This window comes from Arachis hypogaea, chromosome 1 (genome assembly GCF_003086295.3).
Source record: "Arachis hypogaea cultivar Tifrunner chromosome 1, arahy.Tifrunner.gnm2.J5K5, whole genome shotgun sequence".
Lineage (NCBI taxonomy): Eukaryota > Viridiplantae > Streptophyta > Magnoliopsida > Fabales > Fabaceae > Arachis > Arachis hypogaea.
In genome coordinates, this window is record NC_092036.1 from 75,053,949 (window position 1) to 75,063,127 (window position 9,179).

The 9,179-nt window shown below is 39.5% G+C and overlaps 1 non-coding gene across 1 annotated transcript; it reads right to left on the reverse strand.

Annotated features, from left to right (window-relative positions):
- Window positions 1–2,069: 2,069 nt before the first annotated feature.
- On the reverse strand, window positions 2,070–2,173 carry LOC112715001 (small nucleolar RNA R71). Its single transcript, XR_003159431.1, has one exon. It is a non-coding gene; the product is annotated as a small nucleolar RNA R71 (small nucleolar RNA).
- Window positions 2,174–9,179: the final 7,006 nt, after the last annotated feature.

Below are 9,179 nucleotides of genomic sequence, written 5' to 3' on the forward strand. Positions count from 1 at the left end.
TTAGCCATAGTTTTAACCATATTTTATGGGAAAAAAATATCATAGTTTATGTTGGGCCTGAAGAATTGATGAGTCTGGGAACTTCAAAATTGTTGAGTCTTGTGTCATTACTGTTTATCACTAAGTTGCTCAATAATACAGAAGGATCACAGCTCATCAGATATGGATCAAAACCCAAAGCAAAAAGGAAATCAGGAAAGGCCTCAAGCCCAAGAATCACAACAGAAGCTCAATTTAAAAGTGTATAAATAGGATAGAATGAAGTCAAGGGACTTTTTTTTACTTTTGACACTTGAGAATTTCATCAATTTTCTAGTTTTGAATTCGGAGCTATGACTCACTAAACCCTTTCATTGGTTAGGGAGCTCTATTGTAATTCAATGAATCAATAATAGTTTTATCTTCTTCTTCATCTTTCTCTTGAATTTTGTTAGAAAGCTTCTCGATCTAATTCCATTGGGTAGTTGTCTTGGAAAGAAACTACCCATAATTGGAATCCTTCGAACCTTGGGAAAGGAATGGAGATTCATGCTAGAGAAGCTTTCTCACAGTGAATTGGATTGGGGTTGGATGGATATTGTGACATGTAATCCTACCAAATTGTGGTTCATGAAACTGTGTGGTATAATCAGTGATCGAGCTTCATCTCTTCTTATGAACATTTAAACCAAGGGATTGGGAATTTGTTTGTTTTTAGAGAGAATTGGTGAGCCAAGGAATTGGGATCCAATCATATAAGATTGCCAAGCAAGATTCAATGAATGCATTGGTCGAGGAAGAGATGAAAATGTTTTGATTCGGAGATCTCAATATCTCCTCATACCCAATGAACTCCCCATCTCTGATCTACCTTTTCTATTTACATTCTGCAATTTCAATTCATGCAAATCCTCCCCAATTCCCTTTTAATTTCAGCAATTTACTTTTCCGCACTTTAATTCTCGCAATTTAAGATTCAGTCATTTCAATTCCTTGCAATTTACATTTACCGCCAATTTACTTTATGCAATTCACACCCAATTCTTGATTCCGCTCAACTAATCAAACTTCTAATTCGAATTGCTTATTCAACCAATCCTTGTGGGATTCGACCTCACTCTATTGTGAGTTTTACTGACGATAACCGGTGCACTTGCCGGAAGGAATTTTGCGATTGTGCAATTTCCTTAATCGTAGCTATACTCAGTTATAGCACATCAAGTTTATGGCGCCGTTGCCGGGGATTGGTTTTCGATTGACAATTCTCAAATTGGAAGTTAACTAGATTGAGCAATTTTTTTTTGTTTTGTTAATTTAGTTCAAGTTACTTGTTGAATTTTAATTTCTGCACTCTGTTATTTGCTTTTTCTTTCTTATGCCTTTCATTTCGAGCAACTAACTCACTGACCCACTAACTATTTGAATTAATTCCTCAACTGCTCTAACCATACTCTTCCATTAACCAAGAGTATTCCACTTGGTTGTTGCTTGTGGTGTGTTCTTGTATGACAGGTAGGAGAGAAGAGACATCAACCCCTCCATATACCGAACCAGAGAGGACCCTTCATAGACTTAGAAGGGAAGCAAGAAGGAAGAGGGTACTGGGAGAAGAAGAATCTGAAGGAGAATCTGAGGACAACTTTGAGGAAGCTCTAGATCTCAACATGGATAGAGAAGTTCACAACCATGAGAGGGATGATGGAAACAATGCCATTCCTGAGAGAAGGGTTCTTGGTTCATACATAAACCCAACCTCTGGGAATTGTGGTAGTAGCATTCAGAAACCACCCATTCAGGCCAACAATTTTGAACTCAAACCACAGCTAATATCACTGGTGGAGAACCATTGTTCATTTGGTGGGAGTGCTAATGAAGATCCAAATCAACATCTCACCAAATTCCTGAGAATTTGTGACACAGTGAAGTCCAATGGAGTCCAGGAAGATGCCTACAAACTGCTCTTGTTCCCATTTTCACTTAGGGACAAGGCAGCTAAGTGGCTGGAATCATTCCCAAGGGACAGCCTAACAACCTGGGATGAGGTGGAGAGCAAGTTTCTGGCACGTTTCTACCCCCCACAAAAGATCAATAGGCTTTGATCTAAGGTTCAGACTTTTAGACAACAGGATGGTGAGACTCTCTACGAGGCATGGGAGAGGTTCAAAGAGTTGACAAGGAAATGCCCACCAAACATGTTCCCTGACTGGGTGCAATTGCATATTTTCTATGATGGACTTTCTTATGAATCAAGGAAGGCTGTATACCATTCATCCGGAGGTTCATTGAACAGAAAAAAGACTGTGGAAGAAGCCATTGAAGTGATTGAGACAGTGGCTGAGAATGAGTACTACTATGCTTCAGAGAGGCACAATACTAAGGGAGTGATGGAGCTGAACCATGTTGATACAATTCTAGCCCAAAACAAGGTGTTTGCCAAGCAACTAGCAGAGCTCACCAGGAAATTAGACACAAAGCAAGTGGCTGCAATACACACACAAGATCAAGAGGAAGTAAGCATTGAAGGAGGTGATTGGGAAGAGGCCAACTATGTGGGAAATCAACAAAGGCAACCATATGATCCACATTCCAACACTTACAACCCAGGATGGAAAAACCACCCAAACTTTGGGTGGGGAAACCAGCAAAGCCAACCACAAAACCACAAACCTTACAACCACAACCAACATAACAATTCCACATACCAAAACTCCAACCAAAGATCATACCAAGCCACACAAAACACTTACTCCCAATCACCATATCATGGCCAAAATAACCAACCTGCCCAACCTAATCCGAACCAACAATTTCAAGATCAATTAAACAGGATAGAAGGAAGGTTAGTAAACATGGGTCAGGACATAAGTGAGTTGAAAAACTTAGGGACGATGTGAGATCAACCTTAAGAAACCATGGCGAAAAACTCAAGTGGATGGAGGCTCGAGTAGGAGAACTTTCTCAACAGGCCCCTAAGTCAACTGCAGTGTTCCCTAGTGACACAGAAAAGAATCCTAAAGGGGAACAAAAGGGAGTGAGATGGGAAGAATGCAAGGCCATCACCACATTGAAGGAAGTCTCAGAAGAAGACGGAATCAGACCCTCAGAAAAGGAGCCAAAAATCTTGAAAGAAAGTGTGGAAGAAGCTAAGCAGGAAAGCGAAACGGAGCAAGCTAAGGATATGCAAAAGGAAGGCACGCTGGAAACATACCAACCAAAAGCACCATTTCCTCAGAGGTTAGGAGGAGGTGAAAAAGGGAAAACATATTCAAGGTTCCTAGAGACATTTAGTCTCTCCATATCAATATTCCCTTTCTTGATATCCTCCAGCAGATGCCTACACATATCAAGTATTTGAAAGAATTGCTGAGCAAGAAAAGAGTTTTGAAAGGAGGACAAACTGTAATAATGAACAAGGAATGCAGTGCACTCATCAAGAAGGACAGAGTCTCTAAGAAAACAGACCCAGGAAGTTTCCATATCCCTTGCATCATAGGGGAAACAAAAATTGATAGAGGATTCTGTGATCTAGGAGCTAGCATAAATGTGATGCCTCTAACTCTTATGAAGAGGCTACAACTGAATGAGGTAAGATCCACTGATGTAATCATACAACTGGCTGACAAAACTCAAAAGCAAGCTGAAGGGGTAGTGGAGAATGTGCTGGTGAAAGTGGGAAATTATTTCTTCCCTACAGACTTTGTCATTTTGGACATGGAGGAAAGCTACCTACACCCTATCATTCTGGGAAGGCCATTTCTAGCCACTGCTAGAGCGCTCATAGATGTAGAACAAGGAGAGCTAATTTTGAGAATACATGATGAACAGCTCATTTTCCATGTTTTCAAACCTGCATCTGACCATGAACCAGAATCTGAAAAGCCTAAGGATGATAGTAGCCATCTCTGTTCGGAGGAAAGCAATCCAGCAACTAAAACTCTAAAACAGTCCTTGGAAGGCAAACAAGATTTGCAAGAGTTAAAGCCACAAGAATTAAAAGAAACAAATAAGAAGGAACCTCCTGGCATAAGAGTCAAAGAAGAAGTCCTCAAGAGAGAGGGAAGAATTGTAAAGAAAGTGCCAAGAGGGTGGAGAAACAAGAAAATTCCCACTGAAGGTTTCTCTCCGAGAGATGAAGTGATATCAAGTCATTATCTGCCAATGCCACCTGGCCTCAAAACCATTCCTTCACAGCTTCCTCAAGTGTTCACAATCAGGAAAGTTCTTTCTATGGAACATTTGGAAATCATAAAGGAATCAAATGGGACGTTTTCATAGTGAGAGGAGAAGACATCAAGCACTACAATCCACCCTAACAAGGGACAACCGTCAAGCTAGTGACGTTAAAGAAGCGCTTCATGGGAGGCAACCCATGTTTTTAGTATCCTTACTCTTTATTGTTTTACTCTGCATCTAATAAAGCATGGTTTCTTATGCATGAACGTGAATCCTCAGGACAACCGTTGATAAGGTGCACTAAACATTACATGTAAAATACAATTGGTCTCTAAGTTTGGTGTGCCTGAAGGCATCTCCAAATCTTATGCAAAATTGTATTTAGTTTTTCATTCAAGGTGCACAACCAAACATTAAGTTTGGTGTTCCTTTTTGAACACAATTAATGAAAAGCAAGAAGTTCCTCTGGATTTAGAATTTCATGACAAGTATACCATTTGCATGTCTTAATACTTTGATTTCAATTACTTTAGGTAGTGAAATTGTTTAGGATCAAAGAGTCAAGGTGACTATGATTTATTAAGAATTATGCACATTCATTAAGGACACTAACATGGATTTCATGTCATCAGGAGACATTACCAAACACTAAGTTTGGTGTCCAATAATAAGTGTGCATACATATAAAAGTCACGGCTATAAGCTCATAAAGTTAATCATTGATCTACAATTCAAAAAGAATGAAAAACATGTGCAAGTGCTTTTCCTTATTCACATGACCGAAAAAAAAATGATAACAAATTTGTTTGTTTGTGCAGGTACAAAAGGAAGGATAATAATGGAGGAAAAAGACAAATGGGGAGGCACGGTGCTTGGTCAAAAAGGAAGTTCAAAGGTCTTTGAAACTAACAAATGGGAAAAAGAAGTTCTGCATGAAAAGATAGCTACATGTACAACCTAATGCACCTAGAATACTTCCAAGAAAGTGAAAAGCAATTCGTCCTTTTCCCTAATTCATATATTTACCATCAAGCCATCCTTCACAAATCACCCTAGCCATCCATTTTTCACTTGCTTGCAATATAAAGAAGCAATTAGGGAACGAGCTCCACACCACCAAAGCTCCTTCTTGCACATTTCCTTTCATCATAGCATAACTATCTCTTGCCGAAAACAACCTCACCACTCTTCTAACCACATTTTCTTACTTCACCTTGTCAACCTTAGCTTGTTACTCTCCAAAACTAAAGAACCAATGGCAGCCTCATCTAGCCACAAAAGAAGAAAAGACAAGCAACCCATGGAGGAGGAAAGGGAATTTGATGCATGGAAATACAAATCAGTTTTCCATGAGATCCAAGCCGAATGGATGAGACCTAAAAGGGTACTAGCTGAGGTTCCCTTTGACCTGGAAAAGGATGAGTTCCCAGGTATTTGGGAGAAGATCAAAAAGAGGAAGTGGGAGCTCTTGACTAAGCCAATCACTAAGATCAACATCAATCTGGTGAAGGAGTTTTATGCAAATGCAGTGAGGGAGGATCCAACCGTGGAACCTACCTACAAAAGTTATGTGAGAGGGGTGGAAGTTGATTTCAGCCCCAAGGCAATCATGAAAACTCTTGGCCTGAAAAACATACGTTTCAGCCAAGCAAGTTATGAGGAAAGGATGATAGGAGAACCTGACTATACGACTATTGCTGAAGACCTTTGTGCCATCAGAGCTGAATGGGTAAGAAAAACAAAAGGGGCTCCAAGAGTCTTGAGAAGGGGAGACCTAACACCTGAAGCTAAGGGGTGGTATGCAATAGTTAGGAGATCCATCCTACCCACTGCAAACTCTTCAGAAATAGTCCCTAAAAGAGCCATCTTGCTACATTGCATTATGGTGGGAGGAGAGATCAAGGTTCATAAACTCATTGCTGATCAGATACAAGAGTTTAGTGAGAAAAGTGACCCTGACTCCTGGCTCCACTTCCCTAGCACCATCATTAGACTATGCATTGATGCCCAAGTACCACTTGAAGATGAAAGACCTAATTGGCTATATCCTGGAATGGCCATAACTGCTCACAGAATGACTCTTGGCCCAACTCCCCCAAGACATACAAAAAGAAGAAATGAAGAAGGGCAACAAGCAGAAGAGGAGCAAGAAGCAGAGCAAGAAGGAGAAGAAGAGCAAGAAGAGCAAAGAAGTCCAGAAAGAAGGCAACAAGTTCCCAGAGACCCCATGGATATGAGCAGAATGCAGGAAATCATGGAAGGAATGTCTCAACAATACATGAGGTCTCAAGAGAGGCAAGAGGACTTTCACCTCAAAATGATGGACATGCAAAGGAACTTTGAATCAAGATTCCTAGATCTGCAAAGGGAACAGAATTTACAATTACAGGAATCCCTCAGCCACATATGCCAACACCAAGATGCCAATATCTTGGCAATCAAGGAAGCCACCACTTTGCAAAATGCAAGATACTCAGTTCAAGCTGATTACAACATCAGCTCTCAAATCAAGCTTAACTACATAGGGGAACATCTACACAAGATGGACCCAGCATTCCCATCTTTTGATGAGTATTTCAAAGGGAGAAAAGAAGGAGAAATAAACAAGGCGATGATCCTTGAAAAAGGAGTGGAAGAAACAATGAAAAAGGCTGGATTCTGGACAAAGCTCATGAGAAAAGATAAAGGAAGTACAAGCGGTCAAAAAGAGGTAAGAAGCAAGAAGAAGCAGAACCCCAAGAATCAAAAAGAACCAAGCAACAAATGAGAGGTGGTCTTGTTCCTTAATAATCAAATAATAGTTTATGAATTGTCTTTATGAGCTTTCTTTCATTTTAAGTCAATTTGTATGTTTGTTTGTTTACTGCTTTGAATAAAGTGAATGCCTAGATGTTTGGATATAACTTCACCTTCTTAAACAAATGCTTGCCATGCTTGTTCTGTTTCCAAAAATAAAAGAAAAGTTTGAACAAAAGTAACTTGGCTCAATTAGTGACAAATCAAGTAGAATTAAGTGGTGGTATGCATGCTTGATTGTTTAGTCAGCTCACTGGAAATTGAGTGTAGAATTATCATTTTTGTGTAGAAGTTGAATACTGTCTATGGATCTTGATGAATAAATGTCTTTGGCCATGAAAAAAAAGAAAGAAAAAGAAGAAGTAAAAGCCACTGAAAAAGGGCAACCAAAAAGCAAGAAAAAGAATTGAGAAAATAAGCTAGGCACCAATGGTTTGAACTTCTGAGACAAATGCCTGTAGTGTTTATGTATTAAGGATATGCTTGGATGAATAGGTTCGGAGGAGTGTTTCAACACTTGGTAACTTGGGTTAACTAACCCGGGATTATCAACCAAAAGTCCATTATCAAGAGCAACCTAAATACAAAACATTTAGTCACACAAAGAGGTGCTGGGCACCAATGTCTCAAGAAGAAATGTGAACTAAAATGCCTGTAGTGGATATGTGTAGTGCACTGATAAGAAAAAGAAAATGCCAAAGGCTTGTGCAACACATGACACTGAGCAAACAAGGAGCAAGGGAGCTCTAAGAAAAAGAAAAACAAAGAAAGGAAAAGTGCCAAGGACATAAGAATAACAAGAGGCCATAGCAGTGTTTGATGGATGCAATGAAAAAGTGATAATCTTATCTGATAAGAATGAAAAAGTGATGCTGCAACTTTCTGCATAAAACCCTTCTGATGAACTTCAAATGCTTGCTAATATAGCCAATGTAATTGCTTTCTGTTTCATACTTTCTTCTCAATTAACTCAGGACTTGCTTAGGGACAAGCAAGTATTAAGTTTGGTGTTGTGATGCCAAGGCATCTTGGGCTAGTTTCACTAGCATTTTTCTGTTAGTTTTAGTTGTTTTATGCATTTTCTTGAGCTTAAAGTAACCAAGAATGGTTAAATGAACAACAAAGTAATGAATCATCCAAACAGTGTAATTTTGATGCAAATTCCATGAGTTTTTAGTTATATTACTTGAATGCTATGAATGGATGAATTCTCATGAAATTTTGCAAGATTTTGATGCAATTGTTTGGATGATTTCAGGGAAGAGAGGCTAGGCAAGGAAGCAACAAAATCAATGAAGGAAGCTTGAAATTCAAATGGGACGTTTAAGCTCCAGTTTAAGCCTAAACTGGAGCTTAAACGCCAAAATTATGAGAAGAGAGGAAATGCTGTAACTGGCGTTTAACCTCCAGTTTGACCTCAAACTGGAAGTTAAACGCCAGAATGAGAAAGGGCACTAAGGAGCATTCCACGTTTAACCTCCAGTTTGACCTCAAACTGGAAATTAAACGCCAGAATGAGAATTGAACTAAGGGAGGCACAAAAGCATTTCCACGTTTAACCTCCAGTTTAACCTCAAACTGGAGGTTAAACGTGTTCGACACTTTCTTTTCTCACCAAGAAGCATTCCACGTTTAACCTCCAGTTTGACCTCAAACTGGAGGTTAAACGCCAGAAGCAATAGAGAGGCACCAGAAGAGTTCCACGTTTAACCTCCAGTTTGACCTCAAACTGGAGGTTAAACGTGTTCGATGGTTTTTCTCCTCCAGGGTGTGTTCTTCATTTCCAAGTTTAACCTCCAGTTTGACCTCAAACTGGAGGTTAAACGTGTTCGATCCTAATGGCCTCCAGGGGTTGCTTTCTTCATTTCTAAGTTTAACCTCCAGTTTGACCTCAAACTGGAGGTTAAACGTGTTCGATCCTAATAGCCTCCAGGGGTTGCTTTCTTCATTTCCAAGTTTAACCTCCAGTTTAACCTTAAACTGGAGGTTAAACGTGTTCGACTATGTACACTCCTGGGGTGCTTTCTTCCAATTCCACGTTTAAGTTTTAGTTTGACCTTAAACTGAAACTTAAACTTCAACTTAAACGCCACTCTTTGAAAGGGTTTCTGGGCCAATTATATTGAGGTTTAAGTTAGCATTGGAGCACAAATATTAACTTAAACCTATTATGGTATGAAACCCAATTGAATATCATAGTTTATGGGATTGGGCCTGAAGAATTGATGAGT